This window comes from Typopeltis vanoorti, chromosome 13, assembly GCF_054136105.1.
Source record: "Typopeltis vanoorti isolate ZY-2024b chromosome 13, IOZ_Tvanoo_1.0, whole genome shotgun sequence".
Classification (NCBI taxonomy): Eukaryota; Metazoa; Arthropoda; class Arachnida; order Uropygi; family Thelyphonidae; genus Typopeltis; species Typopeltis vanoorti.
In genome coordinates this window covers 125569074-125588963 of record NC_143561.1, presented here as the reverse complement: position 1 = coordinate 125588963, position 19890 = coordinate 125569074, and the positions used below count along the sequence as shown (strand labels likewise).

The 19890-nt window shown below is 37.3% G+C and overlaps 1 protein-coding gene across 3 annotated transcripts in view; it reads right to left on the bottom strand.

Annotated features, from left to right (window-relative positions):
- Nucleotides 1-19668, bottom strand: part of LOC150100520 (mitochondrial ribosome and complex I assembly factor AltMIEF1) — a 60572-nt gene extending 40904 nt beyond the window's left edge. For 2 of the 3 annotated variants that reach the window (XM_090403033.1, XM_090403035.1), the window contains exon 1: nt 19551-19668. The gene's annotated coding sequence lies outside the window, so the exon portion shown is untranslated. Of the gene's footprint in view, nt 1-19370; nt 19517-19550 lie in introns of those variants that run through there. The other variant, XM_090403034.1, reaches the window with a different exon arrangement.
- Between the last annotated feature and the right edge of the window lie 222 nt (nt 19669-19890).

Genomic DNA, 19890 nt, shown 5'->3' with positions numbered 1-19890 from the left:
CCATCTGAATTCTGAAATCCTTATAACTGTACATGAATGTTATTTTACCTACCCAGTATGCCAGTGAATTTTTATTTTTATATCACAGGACTATAAATTCTGTGTGTGTGTCTGTATACACCCAATTCTCCATTTACATGGTATATTGGTTCCAGAAAAAAAATGTGTAAATGAAAACCATGTAAAAAAGAATACAGTGCATATGAAAAAAATAGAAGAATGGTTCCAGATGTGAAAACCCGATACGAACATAATAAGTTATTTTCAAACAAAACATATATAAATCATTGAATAAAACTCTATTTAATTTTAATGGAATTTTTTTTAATTTTAAATACAGGTAACCCTCGTATAATGCAGCTGTTAGGTTCCATAGAAATGGCGCGTTATATAAATTGTGTTGTGCGAGACTCAGATCACATAAAAAAAGTAGGGTTATGTTCAGAAATCATTTTATTTTTAATTATATAAACAACAATGACATCCCCAACAAAAAAATATTTTTATTTAATTCAGGTAATTCATGTAACTTAAGAAAACATATACACTATGTTTATATGTTATATAATATGTTTATATGTTTATACATAAACAAACTATGAAGCAAATACATAGTATAAATTGTACGTAAACTTCATTGCACATAATGCATAAATGTTAGGCAAAATAAAATAAAGTGCATATTTTAATCGTCATCACTGTCTTCAAAAATAACATTTCGTAGATGTTCTTTATTTATGAGTGGTGGACCTCGTCATCATTGAAATCTCTTAGACATCATTTCTATAATTCTCATTGCATATTTCGGCTGGTTTAGTTATCAAGAAGTCAGTAATAAGGCCTTGCTTACCACTATGCTGCAATTTTTTTTTTATTAAGTTCATAATACGGAGCTAAATAAATATCCAATTGTCTCGTGAATTTTCCAGAGCATTCCATTGAGGGATTATTATCCGTAAAATAACTTCCTATCTTTCTTGCCAAGTCCAATCCTTCTGCTAATTTCTTTAAACTGATTTCTTTAACGGATTCATCACGATCAAAATCTTTGGCAGAACTTTCCGTGCCATTTAGTTTGACGTCATCTATTAATTGTACCAGTTCCTCCTCATTTAAATTTATTTCCCCATCAATTTACTAATTTCATTTTCAACCATATCGCAAAATCCCTCGAAGTGGCCATTACTATAAAAATAAATTTTCTACATAAAAAACGCATTACATATTAATTATGTATGTAACTCACCAGAAAATAAAATGCTCAGCTTGAGATTAATGCACTTATGATTTTTAATGCACTTTCCTGGCAGAAAACGAAGACAATTTTCAACAATAAGCACTTTATACGATACATACATGCGTGTTAAATATAAATTCACTGCTTTTAACTACATGCACGATATGAGCAGATGCAAATTTAACGAAATATGAAAAGATAAAGGGTTGCTACAATTTGTAGACCACGTTATATCAAAACCGCGTTGTATGAGTACCACGTTATATGAGGATTACCTGTACTTATTTAAAGTATATACATATGCATCTTTCTTAAAGAACATAGTGTGTCGCTAATAAAACAGAAATTCGTAAAGACCCAAATACACCCACTCATATGGTTATTAGTTAAATGTTATTCGCTATCACTTTATGACAGTAGAAAATTTCTTCCACACATCAATAAATGTCAGTAAATTATCTTATCTAGTTTATTCAGAATGTATTGGAATGTTATTCTTATGTAATCAGTTCTGAAGGTAGCGATCACACCCTGGTCTAGTGGTTGTATGTTGTATTAGGTGGCAGAAAACAAAATTCCACATTCGGGTGTTCTAAAATAGGATGGCCAGGCATCTGTAATCAATAAAACTTTAGTAAAGTCCATATTTTTTGCACCAAATAGCATTTAACTTCTGAAACAAAACATTGATGGAACCATTCATTAAATATTTCTTTTGTAACACAACCTTTCTTGTTTGCCTTCTAGTGCACTGGTAACATGCTAAAATCCATACCTTTCGTTGCCTGTGGTCTTTGGAATCAATTAATGAGTAATGGTTTTAATATACGATCTCCCAAAGTACTGCTGCAAAATAATAGTCACAAAATACTTAGCTGCTTTAAAGCCACCAAAGCTTTCACTATATAAGTTCAATTTTGCATTTATTTCCAAAAATGGCCGGTCTCATCTGCTTTCCGAACTTCATCAGGAGTGTAGCTACCATTTTCAATAATTTTGGACAGTTCTGAACGAAATTCCCTAGCTGCCGGATCATCTGCAGATATGGCTTCTCCTTTTATTTTTACATTATGAAGCGCATATCTTTCGAGAAATTTTGTAAGTCAACCTGTGCTTGAAGAAAAATCACAATTATTGTTTGATATTATTGGCTCCTTTTCCTGAATTGTACAACCGTAATGCTTTCTGTGTGATGACATTTCTAAACCGTGTTATTTCGAAATCATGTAAAAAAAGCCCATGTAAAAAAAAAGAGAATTGCTGTGTATGTATGTGTATATATATATACTAGGAGGTGCTTCCCCCCGATGCCTACGCAGCCCCCCCCCCCCCGAGTTCCATACTGGTGGATCGGTTCTCCTTGAATTCTGATGGCTCGAATTTTGAAGACTCGAAAGGGGTCTTCCCCCCCACACACACACACCTGGCACCCAACCCCCTGAGTTCTGGACTGATAAGCCGGTTCTCCTTGAATTCTGATGACTCGAAAGGGGATTCTGGCACCTATGGCGCCCAACCCCCACGAGTTCCAGACTGGTAGGCTGGCTCTCCTTGAATTCTGATGACTTGAAAGGGGGTTCCCCCCCGGTGCCTACGGCGCCCCCCCCCCCCCCCCCGAGTTCCAGACTGGTAGGCCAGCTCTCCTTGAATTCTGTTGACTCGAATTTTGAAAACTCAAAAGGTGGTCCCCCCCCCCCCCAGGTGCCTACGCTGCCCAACCCACCGAGTTCCGGACTGGTGGGACAGTTCTCCTTGAATTCTGATGGCTCAAATTTTGAAGACTCGAAAGGGGGTCTCCCCCCCCCCCGAGTTCTGGACTGATAAGCCAGTTCTTGAATTCTGATGACTCGAAAGGGGATTCTGGCACCTACTCCCCCCCCCAAGTTCCAGACTGGTAGCTGGTACCTATGACGACCAATCCTCACGTTCTGGACTGGTAAGCCAGTTCTCCTTGAATTCTGATGACGCGAAAGGGGGCTCTGGCGGCTACGACGCCCAATCCTCCGAGTTCCAGACTGGTAGGCCGGCTCTCCTTGAATTCTCATGACTTGAATTTTGAAAACTCAAAAGGGGTCCCCCCCCCAGCGCCTACGTCACCCAACCCACCGAGTTCCGGACTGGTGGGACAGTTCTCCTTGAATTCTGATGATAACTCGAATTTTGAAGACTCAACACTCAGGGTAGCCCCTGAGTTTCAAATAACTTGACAAATAACTCTACCCTATAAGGTCAAGTTTCAAATAACTTGACTTTATAGGGTAGATATATACAGGAAAACTTCGCTTAACACGATTAATTAATCCATCAATTAATGTGGGCTAAGTGAAATCGCATTAAGCAAATACAATAAACAATAGGAATGATTATAATTCATGTGTCGTCTCCTATTTAGGAGGCTGACTAGAATGATGTGACTCATGGTTAACTACTTGTGTAACGACATGTTGTGAGGACCCTATCTCTTCCGCATATTGTCGTAAGTATTCATGACTGTAATCTGTGTGTTCACGAGGTCAGTCTGCCTGTTCTGAGGGATGAAAAACCCGAGTTTCTGGGTGAAAAAACCCTCTACCTCACCTTTAGTCGAAAGACCAGATAAAGGTCCTCACATCATAGACAGGAAGCAAATCCAGGTCTTTCTGACCAAAGGGCTTCATCTATACTGACTGAGCTATGGAGGCTCATCAGTTAGCATAAAGTTGAAAAAAAAATTATAAGCTCTATTAGAGGATAAAATTAAAGTTAGTAGAAATTAATTGCTCAGGATCAGCATCAAAAAAACTTCCTTAGTATGCTCAATGTGATTGAAAAATAGCTCAAGTTCATTTGCAGTTAGCTTCTTATTTGTAACCATCTCTTCTTCTTTGCACTCCTTATCTTCTTATGTAAACTATTCTTCTACTCTACTTGATGGAGATCATTCTCACTTAATTGTTCTGAATGGGAATCTAGCAAGTTTTTCAGCTTTTCCTCTAAAGGAAAAGCTGAAAAACTTGCTAGATTCCCTTAAAGCCTTACAGGTATCTAAATTAAAGCAAAAATGAAAGAAAAGAGATTGAGCAAGAGAACAGAGTTTGCACGTGCGTTGCAATGATAACTTTGAGTCAACTGACGAGTGTCGTCGGCCACCCCCCGCATCACTGCCTGCTATATTGACAAGTGCTGCTGCTCGCTGCAGATTGGCAGAAAAAAAAGAGGGATCCATATCTCGTAACATAAAATTTTTCATAATGTAAAAAAATCATGTTAACTGATTAATCACTCATTTAAAGCAGGAAATAGCATCATTTCACTCATATGGAATCCGCCTTATGCAAGGTTTCCTGTATATATATATATATATATATATATATATATATTTTTTTTTTTTTTTTTTTCTCACAACTATACACTCTATTCTGCCTTCTCCTACAACAAGCCTAGTGATGATTAAACAAAATGCTTCAAAAACTCCCAGTTGTGCCATAGGTTATAATCAGTTGCTGCTATAGGCTGCTGGCCTACAGCAGCCACTGTATTCGAGTGTCCAGATGTCCTCTATCTTCATCAAGTATCTTGAAATATGCAGTCAAGATCCTGTTCCAGCTTTTCTACTGAGCTTATACTTTTGTTGGCTATAATTCTTTTGCTATTATCAACATATCCCATCCTCTAACCCATATCTTTTATCTACAAAAATACAGCAGATTTTCAGCTTTAGACAAATAGTTGAGAATTCATGGAAAAATAACAAGGATGTTTTGTAGAGCTGGAAAGGCTAAGATAATTATATGGGGTAAACAAACATTATACAGAGCAATCTCTGTATAATGTCTGCTGTGAGTCTGTAGTAGGTTGGCCTCCTTGGTTGAGTGGTTAGCACATCTGCTCTAATAAACAAACTCTGGGTTTGAATGGGCATGGATGTTTTGTGAATGTTTTGAGGTCACAGATGAATTTCAATGCCAAGTGCAAGGACCATCTCTTGTTGGAAGCCTGAAAGTGTTTGCAATAGTTTCATATTTGGTCTCTAGAACAGGGGTCTCTGACAAATACAGGCTAGTTTGGAAGAATAATGTTGATAGAAAGTTAGCAATAACATAAACTTAATCTTTTAAATGTGCTGTCTGGATGGTTCAGTTAAATTAAACAAAACACTTCAAAAATAAATCATTAATGTTTTAACCTAAGGGTCAAGGATTCCAGTCCCTGTTTGGGATTAAGCTGTTTTTTTTTTTTTTTCTTTGATTGCAGATGAGATTTCATGCCTGTTGGGGCATCTCCTGGTTAAACAAGGTCCTCATGTTTAAATTAAACATGGCAAGAAATTATGTTCTTGTTAATCCTTTATCCAAGGTTTATATATATATATATATCCCACACACGAGAGATCGAGGGATCCATAAGCACTTCATCGGTGCTATGTGTGTGGGATGCAGATGAGGACTCAGATGTTTGCAGTTGCACAGTAAAGAGATGCTAGGCAACTGCAGCTCTCGTATTAGGAGGTGCAATAATAAGTGGAAGAATGATGGTTGCTAATTCACTAGAGTGACCATGGAAGTACCTGTAGAATAGACACAGTGCTGAAATATAGTATCTGTGAGATAGAGATCATCTATGAGCCTAACTGCATACCTCTGGATAGCATCAAGGATTTTAAGGGAAGTTTCAGGTGTACCACCCCAAACATATGAGCAGTATTCTTAACACAGACGGATTCGTATATAGCGAGTTGGTTGGGTTTAAAATAGGCTCTTGAATGAAATAAAATGCCAAGTTCATGGATGCTGGGAAGATATTGATGTGATTTGTTTATGCCAAGAAAGACTAGAGGTAAATGTCAGTTCAAGCAAAGAGATCTTGTCTAGTGATTTGTGTATTACTGAGGGTAAGAGTAGATGAGCTAGGATCTCTTTTTTATCAGAAAAGGCAAAAACTGTTTTGATAGCATTGAACATAACAAGGTTGTACTCATCCCATTGTAGGATAATATGTAGATCAATGTTTAAGGAACTAGTTGTAGATGATCTTGTAACCTAGGATGTCAGTAGTACTGCATCACTTGTCAAATGAGTACAATGAGTGGAGGGTACTATTGTCTGCAAAACTGTGAATGGGATTAGTGGTTACTACGAGTAGGTCATTTATGTACAGGAGAAAGAGAGTAGGTGATAGGACAGAACCTTGAGGCACTCTAGCATTGATGGTGAGGCTTGAAGAGAACGACTAGAGAGAAAGCTGGCTATCCAATTATAGAGGGTGGCAGGGAGACCAAAGGCAGTTTGTTAAACAGGCAACATTTGGCAATCATGATGAAGGCTTTGTAAATATCAAGGGCGACAGCACAAGTTTCTCCAAACCGTTCCATGGCACGAGTCCAGTGGCAGGTAATGTAAACTACAAGGTCAGCTGTGGATCTTGAATGGTGGAATATGTACTGGTGGTTGCTGATTAAATCATGTGCAGCTAAGAAGTGGAGGGGTTGGCTCGATGATTTTTTCCATTATTCTGGAGAGGACAGAGATGATGGTAATTGGTCGATAGACTTCTATCATCCTTTTTTGGAATAGCATGGATATGAGATTTCCTCCATGCATTCAGATAAGTACCAGATATGTATAATAAATTATATAGATCAGCATTTCCAAACTGTGTTCTGTGGAACACTGATGTTCGGCAGAAAGTGAATAGGTGTTCCTTGAAAAATAATCAAAATCAATATGAGAGTGGAATGGTTTTAAATGCTGTGACAAGTTCAAACATGTTTGTAAATCAGGCACTCCTCACTTTGTGTGTGGATTGTGCTATTAAGGCCAGTGCGAAGTGACCTTGACTCAGCCGCCCACGGTTGTCGACACCTCCGAGCATGAGTGAAGTACAGGGGTATCTATTCTAGGAAACATGCAGTCATAAGCAAGGTCAATGCGATGCGCTGCAGACTGGCATGCCTGTAGTGTGCACTGTTGCATTTTTGCAATGTGATACAGCCTGCTGCAGCAATAGTGTGCGCTTAGCTTTACATTCAATACGACTGATGATGCTCGACTTTAACCAAGATATTCCGTTAAAATTTCAGGATTTGTGAAGTGTTCTGTCGTAGGAAAAGTTTGAGAAACCCATTTCCCAAGGACTACAAAGAGGATCTGGAAAGTTCTGATAAACACCTAGACAAAACTGATATTAAAGCAACTGATATAACCACAAGAAAGAACATACTAGTAACAGAGTTATGAAGGTAACTGATGTTTTTATATTATATCCTTGTATGTTCTTCTTGTGGTTATATCAGTTGCTTTAATATCATTTTTGTCTAGGTGTTTATCAGAACTTTCTAGATCCTCCTTGGGAAATACTTCATGGGGAAGGGTGTTTCACAGAACGAGGTAGATGGAATAAAAGATGAGTAACAGTTTCAGTGAGTCAGCAGTTCAACTAAGAAAGAATGTTGAGAAGCTGCTGCTCATTCCTATAAGTTTAGTAAAATTTTGGGGCATAATGGATGCAGCTGTGCTGAAAAGTGACCCTGTTCAGCACAATTAGCCAAACAGTTATATCTGTGGAAGAGACATACAATATGGAAATTGACAGTTTATGAGACAGAGGATGAAGAAAGTCTTTAAGTGTGTTTATTTTTGGTCGGTGGACTTAAGTGTGTTTAAGTGTTTATTTTTGGTCTTCAAAATTTTTGTGATAACGTCTATGAATAATTCATTTAGTTATATATGTATAACTACTTATACATATATAACTAAATGAATGACTTCCCAAATGTACAAGACATATTTGATATTGCTTGTGAACCATCAGCTACATATAAACTGTGACCACAAAAGCATATAAGCTTTTTGTTAGTTGCAACCAACAAGTCTATGTCTATAAAATAATAGTGGTATTTAAGCCACTACATAAAGACTCACCAGAGATACCCATCACTGAACAAGTTTTGGAAATGTTTGGAGAAACATGCTGTCACTCTTGACATTTCCAAAGCTTTTGATCACGTTTTTTGGCACTGAGGCCTGCTAAACAAATTACCTTCCTTCAATCAACCTGCTATCTTCTGTAATTAGCCAAAATTTTCTCTGGTCATTCACTGTATGTCATGGTGGATGGGATACCCTCTGTAAGCATTGCTATTGATGCAGGAGAAACTCAGGGCTGTGTTTAACTTTTAACTTCTTTCTCATATACTTAAATGACCTATTTTCAATTACCACTAATCCTATCCACATCTTTTCCGATGACAGCACACTCCATTCAGCCTACTCTTTTAAGAAACCATTGGTTGTATATGGTCTTGAAACTCAAAGTTTCAAGACCATATACAACCAATACCTTAAACACTGATCTCCAAAGCATCCTTCATTAGGATAAGAATAACCTGTCGCCTTTAATGCCACCAAAACACAGTATTGCTTCCTCCCCTCAGTTTACATTCCCTTACTCTCAGCAATACACAAATCACCCAGACAGGATCAGATCTCTCTCGTTTCTTGAGCAGACTTGCAGCATCTGCATAGAGATAAGATCTCAATAAAGTTTGAAATCTAAGTAGTGACTCTTCCTACAAGGCATGACAATGTGTGTCCAAAACAGAGTGCACTGTGTCATGGGATATAATACAATAGTTTTTAAAATTTACAATAATTACTTGACGTGCATTCATGCTAATTTGCCAATGCATGCTTCCTACTAATCTGGTATGGATGCTTGGACATTAGTTATTCATTTTATTCAATGTTTACTAGGATTAGTGATGGGTTGTTTCGATCTTGTTAACTACTTGATATTGTCATTAATATGTACAATGAAACACTGAGTGCAATGTAACTTATTTTATTATTATTATACAGGTATCTCCATAGAATAAGGAGACTCATCATGGTTAACCCATTACTATCCCTCTTGCCTGTGTGCTTTTACTGGTAATGAGCATGATGATCACATTTCTCTGTATATTCCTTCCACAACTTTTTCTTTGCTATTCATCCATTAACTCCTTGAGTTATCCTCCTGAATCTAGGTATACAGTATGATACTGATTTCTTCAAACACCCTTGACCATCTCCATGCACTGCCAACATCTCTCCTCTCCAAATTCTTATCCCATTGTACTACTGCAAGTTGACTCCTCAGCTTGTCATAACCACCTGCTTTATAATTTACATATTCCCCTTCTTAAAGAAAACTGCATGTCTGGTAATCTCCCAGGCCACGATCACTGCTAAGTTCTCAGATGCTATGACCAGATTTAGTGCTCTTGAAACTCGTGTCCCCTCCATTACATGCTGTCTGAAGTAATTATCTCTTAGTCACAGGGAAGGAAATAAATTTCATTTCCTTCCCTGTGACCCTCCCTTCTTCATCTGTCTCTTCATAGTTGAAATTCCTTATAATAATTACTCAACATGCACTCACGCTAATTTGTCAATGCATGATTCCTACTAATCTGGTATGGTTGCTTGGACATCAGTTATTCATTTTAATGTTTAGTGGAATAAAACAGACATCTAAAGCTGGTAACTAACTAAATAATTTATTTATCTAAATATATATATTGAGCACAAGCATACACACACACTAGTAGGAACACTAGCTTCCCCACAGAAATCAATTACATCCAGGAGGCATTTTAAATCAATGGCTTTCTTCTTAACAATATCAACAGAGCTCTCTACCCCCCCCCCCTCCCCCAAAGAAATCCAGAATGCAAAAACTCCATTTTCATTCTCAACATCTGGGGCACCTAAAAAAATTGCATGCATTCATAAAAAGTGCAATATAGATACACCCTTCAAGCCTTACAAAAAACTAGCTATCATTATCTGCTCAACTAAAGATCCTCTTAACCATCTGGACCATCCTGGGATCAACAGTATCCCTTGCTCCTACAAGCTTAAATACTCCAGTAAAACAGGAAGAACTGTCAAAGTCCACCATGAAGAACACAGAAAATGCATCATCTGAACTACAGTCATTCCAGGATGGTAGACACATGGATCTGGATCACTGGATCCAATTGAAGAAAACCTTCTTCCTATACAGAAACATGCGTTCTATCTGAACTGCTTTCTGTATTGCTGTACTCCTGATGTGTACTTCTTTTGCCTTCATTTCTTTCACTATCATTAGCAAAACCTCTCCTTCCATTCTGTTCCCTCTGCCCTTTCTTAAAATACTGTATCCCTTGAATTTTAACCTTATGACCATATCATCCTCAGTCAATCAAATCTCACTAATGACTATAACTAGGGCTCCAGAAATCCATCGCCATAGATCAGCATTCAGAGAAAAGTTACAAGTGAATTTTCAGCCTCAATCTTAAATGCATTCAAAATGTATTGCCTTATTTTCTTTGCATAACTTACACATTTTTCTTTTTTCATTTTAAAACAGCATCTCATTCTTTATCAAGTTATTTGATCATGAGAGGCCTCCAATGAATGTAATAAAGTCTGTAAATGTAAATAAAGTTGAAAATGTAATAAAGTCATTTTCAACCAGGAGACAGCCTCCCATGTAATTAATTTAATAAGTTAATTCCTTCGTAAACTATTATTTTTCCAGAAATAACAACATATTATTATTATTATCAACACCTGATCTCTACGGAGTCAGAGACTCATCGTGGGAGGTACTCACTATTGCATACAATGCTCATCCAACCACGTCTTAAACTGATTCAATATGTTCACATCCACAACACACTCAGGCAATGCATTCCACTCACCAAACACCTTCCATGCAAAGAACCTGCTTCTCACTCCTTTGGAGAGCGGAGTAGAACAAGAGGCAATGGCCTCTTGTTCTACTCCGCTCTCCCATTCTATGAAAAATCTCTTCCATGTCTACCTGATAACAACCCCTGACCAGTTTATATGTCTCAATCATATTCCCTCCCCTCTTCCTCCTATTCACGAGGCTCTGCAATTTACATTCTTTCAATCTGTCCTCGTACTCCACATTCCAAGACCACTGACTACCTTTGTGAATCTTCTCTGTACCCTTTCCAACATATCCTCATCACCATGAAAACCCGGCGACCAAATCTGTATACAATAATACATATGAGGCCTGATGAAGGCCTTATACAATGGAATCATAACCTCTCTATTTCTGCATGTCAGGGTGTTCTGCATCATTGCCATTATTAGATGTGATGTCTTCACAACTTGTGCAATGTCGCCCCTGAATTTTAGGTCTATGTTCACCATTACTCCTAGATCTCTCATCTCCTCTACTTCTGTTCAAGTTTCCCCACCAAGTGTTTACTTTCTATCCCACCGTTGTTTGCAAATCTCAAAACCTTACACTTGGCAACATTGAACTGATAGTTCCACTTACCTGCCCATTCATGCAATCTATTCAAGTCCTCTTGTAAGGCATTAACATCAGCCTGACTGCACATTGCTTTCCCCAGTTTTGCATCATCTGCAAACAGCTGGATATCACTAGATAAACCCAACCCAGTATCTTACAAATTTGAATTAACCTACAAATTGAATAACAGCGGCCCCAAAACTGACCACTGTGGCACACCACTGGTGACCTTCACGATACTCCCCCCCCCCCCATATACAACTTTCTGATACCTATCTGACAGCAAGTCACTGATCCAACACAGAAATCTGTTATCCAATCCCATCTGTTTCAATTTATTTAAGAGCTTGTCATGTTGCAGTCTATCAAAAGCCTTTGCAAAATCCAAGTACACCACTGTATATGCATCTCCTCTGTCCAAGGTATTTGTCACCTTGTTATAGCACACGATCCTGTATACTTTCCTTCTCTATTTCCAAACACAATAATCTAATATATTCTTATTTCACACTGCAGTCGTGACTATCCCCAATAGTTTTACACATAGGTTCTCTTTATGAGTGGTGCATTGAAATTAGTGATCAGGCAAGATATTTGGCTGACAAGAAAAATTTATTCATTACTAATAAAGCAAGTTACAATTTTTTTTTATAGACACTAACTTAATTAATGTTGGTATGAAAGGTAAATAAGGTAACTCAAAGTAACATGGGCAGTCTAGTTTCCTTACAACATGAAATATTATCTAATACTATTAAAATGGGATGTCCTTCTAATTACTTAACACTCCTAGATTATTTTTACACAATTAATGGTTGAAGAATTACCTGACAATGACAAACAAAAATATTTTCACACTGCACCTTTCCAAGTTTTTCTAACTCAGATCAATCATTTTCTATTCATGGTTCAACTCCTAAAGTCCTACAACACTTCATAAATCACAATTCTAATTAGTCCCTTTTACCGTCACAATCTAACTTTCTTTGTATATAAAATTTTGAAAAATTCTTACTTTACCAAAGTGTCGGGATCACACTGTTATCAACCCATTTCTGTATCCCACTTCTCGCCAATCTCTCCAGGACCTTCACCACAACTCCAGACCAGACTATAATCGAAGCTACAGCCTTATCACTGCCTTTATGCAGTGAAACAATTTTATCCTCCTTTCACTCCCATGGAACCTGTTCTGTTGCAAAACTCTTGTTAAACAGGTCTGCCAATGCTACAGCCAGTTCCTTGGAACATTCTCTTAAGATGTGTGGTGATATTTCATCAAATCCTATCGCATTATTAACATCAAGGTTATTTATTTCCTCAAATAGCTCCTGCTCATTCACAATTAAGCTATCCTCTCCTATGTCCTCTACACTTAAGTTCCTCAGGATGAAATACACTTATAAATTCATTACTGAATACCTCAACAACGTCTTCTGCAGCAGTTACCATTCTACCACTTTCATCCTTTAACTTCATCTTTAAATGATCATTCTTCCTTCTACTTGCCACATATCTAAAAAACTCTGTAGGGTTTTTTTAGCCTGATTTCCCAATTTCTGCTCATACTCTACTTTTGTTTTCCTTACTAACTGAGTCACTCTCCTGGCTTGTTCTTTATATTCTTCATGTGACTGATTACCATTATTCATCTTGTACTTCCTCCAAAGGACTTTCTTATTCCAGATTTCATGCTTAAGCTCCACATTCATCCATTTTACACCAACCTTATTCAGCCTTTTGGCCTTGGGGATACATTCACACATTGATGCTGTTATGTATTTCTTTATAAGTTCCCATGCAGCATTTATTTCCTTACCGCTAACTCCTCATTCCATGTTATAGCTCGAAGTTGTCTCCTAAGCTTATCATAATCACCAGCCTTATAATTTCACATATATCCTTTCCTCGCAAAAGCCTGCATATGACTAGCCAACACAGGTGATTACTTCATGATTACTTTCACCAACTGGAGGAAAATGTGAAACCCCCTCTAATAATGACATCCTCTGATGAAATGATGAGATCTAGAACTCATGATCCTCACATGCCTTTCTTTACATGCTGCTTGAGATAGTTATCTCTCAACAACATATACTCAAATATTAATTATAAAAACTTTATTTAAAACTTTCCTATATTTCGGCAATGTTACGTTGCCATCATCAGGGATCACAAAAACAATGACATGCATGCAGGCACTAACACTGGGCAAATGAGGTTGAAGAAAGGTAGCCAAAGTTGAGACTAAAGTCCTAAATGGCACCCCCTAGTGGGCTGAATTGGGTAGTCTTAGCCACTGGGCTGAAGATCTTAGGATGTATGCTTTCCAAATTTGGGGCAGTCTCATGCACCCAAATTTGTTGAGGTTTGGAAAGTTTTTTCAGGGCTGAGGCAGATTCGAGGAATAGCCTTTTAGACTTGTATTTGCTGCAGTGTAATAGAGTGACATTCTTCCAGCATATCCTGTGGTTGGTGTCCAAAGCATGGTCAGCAAGTCCTGAAGTGGAACTGGATGTAGTCCTTGTGTTCAGAAATTCTGATATTGGCTGTCCCGCCTGTTTGGCCATAGAAGAAGAGTTTGCACCTACAAAGTAACTGGTAGGTCTGGGGAATGCAGTTGCTCTTTGGTGCAGCAGATAATGCCAATTCCTTATGTGGTGAGTAAGTTGTAAGGTTAATAATAAATTTAGTTTAATCCTTTATCCAAATGTGAGCAAACACAGTTTGCGCCTGAAAGTATCTTCATGACTGGGGTAAGGGGGTACAACACCAGGTCGACTCCTTGCAAAGGTGGAGCAAGAAGGTGTTGTACCACCTTACCCCAGTCCTGAAGATACTTTCAGGTGCAAACTGTGTTTGCTCACACTTGGATAAAGGATTAAACTTAATTTATTATATTCTAACCAAGTGAAAAATAAACTTTCAACTTCAAGTTGTAAGGTTGTATTTCCTTAGGATTTTTGTCAACTTTTCAGATGTGCCCAGGATATATGGAATGATGATAGATCTTGAGTAATCTTTGCTCTGAAGGGGGAGGGGAGGGGGATTGCGGTTATAGGGTTTTTAATATTTTTTTGGGAGTTATAGCCATTGGCTAAGAAAGTGTTGAGGATATGGTCAAGTTCAGTAGAGGTAGGGTACTGAAATTTATCATACCTGATTAATATTGCCCTGTTATGTAGGATTTTTATAATCTCATATTGTTGGGAGGGAGTGTGTGATTGCTGGTGAATGTATCTATCTGTATGTAGGTTTTCTGTAAATGGAGAATGCCAGGGATACATCAGGCTGGAGTGTAACCAGAGTGTCTAGGAATGGGAGACTGTTGTTGTCCTTTTCTTAGGTAAACTGGATCCTGGTATGTTGATTGTTCAAATGTGTTAAGAAATTGTGAAGTGTATCGAGGCCATGTGGCCAGACAGTGGAGCAGAGTTTAAGACTTTTTCTTGAAAGACTATTTAAGACTTCTCCTTGGCTGCTATAAGTGTATTGCCCACGTGTGCAATACTCGATAGACAAAGGAAATGCCTCTGGCTAGAGCCAATTTCTTTGTTAGAATACTAGTGTTAACCCTGTTTCAAATTTCGGAAAATTTATTTGTTTACGCTGTGCCACCAAAATTCTATAGATAAGAGAAATTTCTTTATCTAAGAGCAAACACCTAGTATGGCACACGATCCTGTATACTTTCCTTCTCTATTTCCAAACACAATAAGCTAACGTATTCTTATTTTGCACTGCAGTCGTGACTATCCCCAATAGTTTTACGCATAGGTTCTCTTTATGAATGGTGCATTGAAATTAGTGATCAGGCAAGTTATTTGGTTGACAAGAAAAATTTATTCATTACTAATAAAGCAAGTTATAATTATTTTTATAGACACTAACTTAATTAATGTTAGTATGAAAGGTAAATAAAGTAACTCGAAGTAACATGGACATTCTAGTTTCCTTACAACATGAAATATTATCTAATACTATTAAAATAGGATGTCCTTCTAATTACTTAACACTCCTATATTATTTTCACACAATTAATGGTTCAAGAACTACACGGCAATGACAAACTAAAATATTTTCACTCTGCACCTTTCCAAGTTTTCTGACTCAGATCAATCATTCCCTATGCATGGTTCAACTCCTAAAGTCCTACAACACTTCATAAATCACAATTCTAATTAGTTGCTTTTACCGTCACAATCTAACTTTCTTTGTATACAAAATTTTGAAAAGTTCTTACTTTACCGAGGTGTTGGGATCTCACTGGCTTATACTTGCGATCATCAATTAGAATTACACGGCTTGCATTTTCTTCATCTTGTCCCTTTTCGATGAGGTTACCTGGCTGATACATTCCTTAGATTCTTGATTCTGAAAGGTAGATATGCGAATACAATCTTGATTTGTTGCTTATGATGTTCACGAAGCACTGCTGCCAATGTTGGTCCACGAGGTTCCGAATTTCCTTCTGCTATACAGAGACGTATTGGCATTCCATTTTGATGCACGTTGGCATTCTACTTGGCTGCATAGCCGCTCTCATTCATCTCACCCCGACCTCACTGGAACTTCCTTTCTCCGGGAACGACTGGAACAGATCTCAGGCAAAAACCAAAAGCCTCGTTTTTGTGTCGCCAAAAACTATATACTCCCTCGATGACCTTCACACGCACCTCAATTCCTCTGCACTCCATTCCGATGCTTCTTGTCCACAGGAGACCCCCCCCCCTCGCAACGTAGACCTTTGTGTATGTGATGGCCTCAAGTCATGATTTAATCTTCTTATCTTGTCTGGGATTTTAGCCTAATGTTTGCATACTAACATACTTCACCCATTTCTAAATTGCTTCCCCTTTTTTTTTTTCCATAAGACATTTGACAATACAATATTCAGCAAATTTCAAATCAACGATGTTATTATCATTTCATTTACATTCAATTTTTTTTTACTAATATACAAGTATTATATCGAGAATTTAGATACTTGTTAAATCTGAATGAAAGGTAATACATTATAAATTTGCTTTCATTAAAGATTTAACACTAAGGAGGGTTATTAGTAATGGTGCAGATGTGGCAGCCTTGCAAGAGGATAAACTGAACAGATGGGCAAATGAATGGGGTATTAGTTTAATGCAGCAAAATGTAAAGTCTTGATAGACGTGAAATTCAGGGAACATATTGCAAAGGTGGTGAAGGTAACCGAGAGGATTGCTGCAATACTGAGAAGGACGCTGACCTGCAGAGATAAAAGCATTGTCATTCCATTGTATAAAAGCCCTGATCAGACCACACTTGGACTATTGTTCTCAAACCTTGCTGCTGTTTTCAAAGTGTAAAGTAATTCCTAGATGATTTTAGGACTATACAATGTTGGTTATGAGGATTGGCTGAGGGAATGTGGACTGCAGAGTTTGGTAGATAGAAGGAGAGGTGATATGATTAAGACTTTTAAACTGTTGAGAGATAGTTACAGGGTTGACACTGGGGAGAGTTCTTTCACTTGGTGAAACAGCAGGAAGGAACGATAACAAGGGGGGCCATCCCTTGGGTTATGAAAGGAAGCTGTGAGCAAGAGGGTGAGGAGGGGTTTCTTTGCATAGAGGGTGGTTGAACCGTGGAATGCATTGACTGATAGGGTGGCGAGTGCACGAACGGTCAACGAGTTCAAGGAGTGGTATGATAGACTGTGTTTTCTAGGAAGGACCTCCCACGATGAGTGACTCCATGGAGACTTGAATCATAATAATAATAAAATATTCAAAACACTGGAGAAAAGAAAAAGAGTGCTATTGTGTCATCAACTAAATACAATCACAATGTACTTTCAAGACAAATGGCTCAATGAATACAAGTAGTTATGCTACAACAACAAAGTTACATTCTTTAATGTATAAAAAATATCCTAGGACTGCTGACAGAAATTCTAGATTACTACAAGGTTTTAAAGGCCTTTGAAAACTGAGACATTTAGATTTCATAAGACATTCAATTTTCATAAAAAATGCTATGCAAACTTGGCAAGAAACTGCCTGGGAGAAAAATACAAGTGTAACTGCTTTCCAAAGAAAGATATATTCTAAAATGTTTGAACACCTGAAGTGCCTTTTAATACAGTCTATTATAAAGTTATTCTTTCTTTTAGGGTTACAGGGTGGTCAGCATTCATAGTGAAGAATTTATGGAGACACAACACACGTGTTAGAATAATAACTTTACTTAACATTAATAAAGTAACATTCGACATTTCGACCTCTGTACTGAGGTCATCATCAGGAAAACATACATATGTACATGATATAAGCTACATGATGCTGCACTATACAAAAGTAAGATGATATTATAAAGCTAAATTCAATAAACCATTTACTGTCTTCAAAAACTTATTGGCCCAGTAGTAGAACAGTATCAAAATGACATGTAATGTAAACAAAGCATTTGTTACTGCTGATGTCATTAAACACAAATGACTTAAGGAAATCAAAGACTCCAGTAGCAAGTCTTCTTCAGGATGCTTCTTCATATAGTTCAAATGAGGAGAAACTCATTCATTATATGGGATGCATAGATAAAATTCGAAAGCAGCATTTGTTTACATAATCCTTTCCAAGAGTATGATAGATAAGAGAGTGAAATGAACAAGTTCTTGTCATTGAATTCAATTACTTGTCAATTCAACTAGTGACTGAATTGACAAGTTTAAAATCTTTGTAACATATTTACAAATTATTGCACAGGATTTAAATTTAGCTGTTGATATATATATCATCTATATCTCCTCCAGAGATTCTTATTAAAAATAAAAACACCTTGCAGCAACTTCTATAGGTAAAGTTGATAAGGCTCTGTATTACTAAAACCTTGATATTTAGGGTCTAGCTACTCACTGAGGAGACCTCAAAAAAGGTTGAAACCGGTCTGGGTAGTGACCCCACCCATAATGTATTGCAGTATACATCTTTTAGTGAGATGTACTTTATATTATGGGAAAATACTAGAAATAGTGATCAGAGTTTTACCCACCTTTACAATGAGTTGCCCTGGTGTTGTACCATCTTTAGACTTGAACTATGTTTCAGGCGCAAACTTAATTGTTTGCATACTTGGGGTTAGGAGTTAAATAACCAAGCTTATAAAATTACTTGGTAACCCTAATACACACACACACTTTTACATATACTTTTTTTTTTTTCATTTGATGAGTGAATATTTTTATTTATTTATTTTTTGTGACCAGTAGAAACAAGTGGTATTTCTGGAGACCTAACTTTTAGCCAACTTGAACTAACCAATGCCAACAATTAATCCTTCTTATTTCAAATACTTCTAACATTAGTACATGAACTACAACACCTCTTTCATCTCTCAGAATATATCTTGTGCTGATTATCCCACTAAAGCTAAGTGGAGAGCTACATTTAACATCATGTGATTACTCTGCCACTTATTCGTCTCAAAGTTGCCTGGATCCACATTTCCCTGACTCTGCACTTTTGGACTCTCATTGAACAATACTTGCATCTAATGTTGACATTCCTTACACTAAATTCACTCTTCATTATTCACAACTTGCTATTTAATCATTACTCTAACACAACCTGCACTCTGACTCGTTCTCAAATAACTTTTACTTTCTCAATCTTCTCATTCGCAGTACTCTACCATACCACACTTGTCACCTTCTAGATAACTAGCAGCAGCCAAAATAATCAACTCTTTCACCTCCTCTCTCTCTCTCTCTCTCCCTCCACATAGTTACAGTACCACTAATATCCTTAATCTAAAATCATATCTGTATCAAACCTCTCTTAATTTATTAAAGTGATACCTGTGCTCCTAAGCGTTTGTAATCTTTAAATACGAGAATGGAGGTAGGTGTCTCTTGCTTCACAACAGGTAGACTAACCAAAGAACAATTATAGAATAGCTATGTTAGCCACCCATAATAAGTACCCGGATTCCATGGAGATGCAATATAATAATAAAATATTAATTCAAAATTGCTTACTTTTTATAAGTAATATTCATGCAATACTATCTTTCCTTTCTCTTAACCCCCCTTCTTCCATCTTTGGAAATAGCGCCCCCTGCTTTGTTTTTTAACACTTGACAGCGCAGAGAGAGACGCTGCATTGCGGAAATGCCAAAATAGGTGGAGCTGGCTGTACACTCCAGAAACTGCTGTTCTTCAGCTGTTTCTGTGATTTATTTTATTACCGTTTATCAAAGAATACATTGGACAGGATTTTCAAGAATATCAATGAGCAGCTTGATATTAAATTTTCAAAATGTATAGTGGCACGGTGTGACTATATAGTGCTATTTAGTAGTATAATTTCTGACTAGTT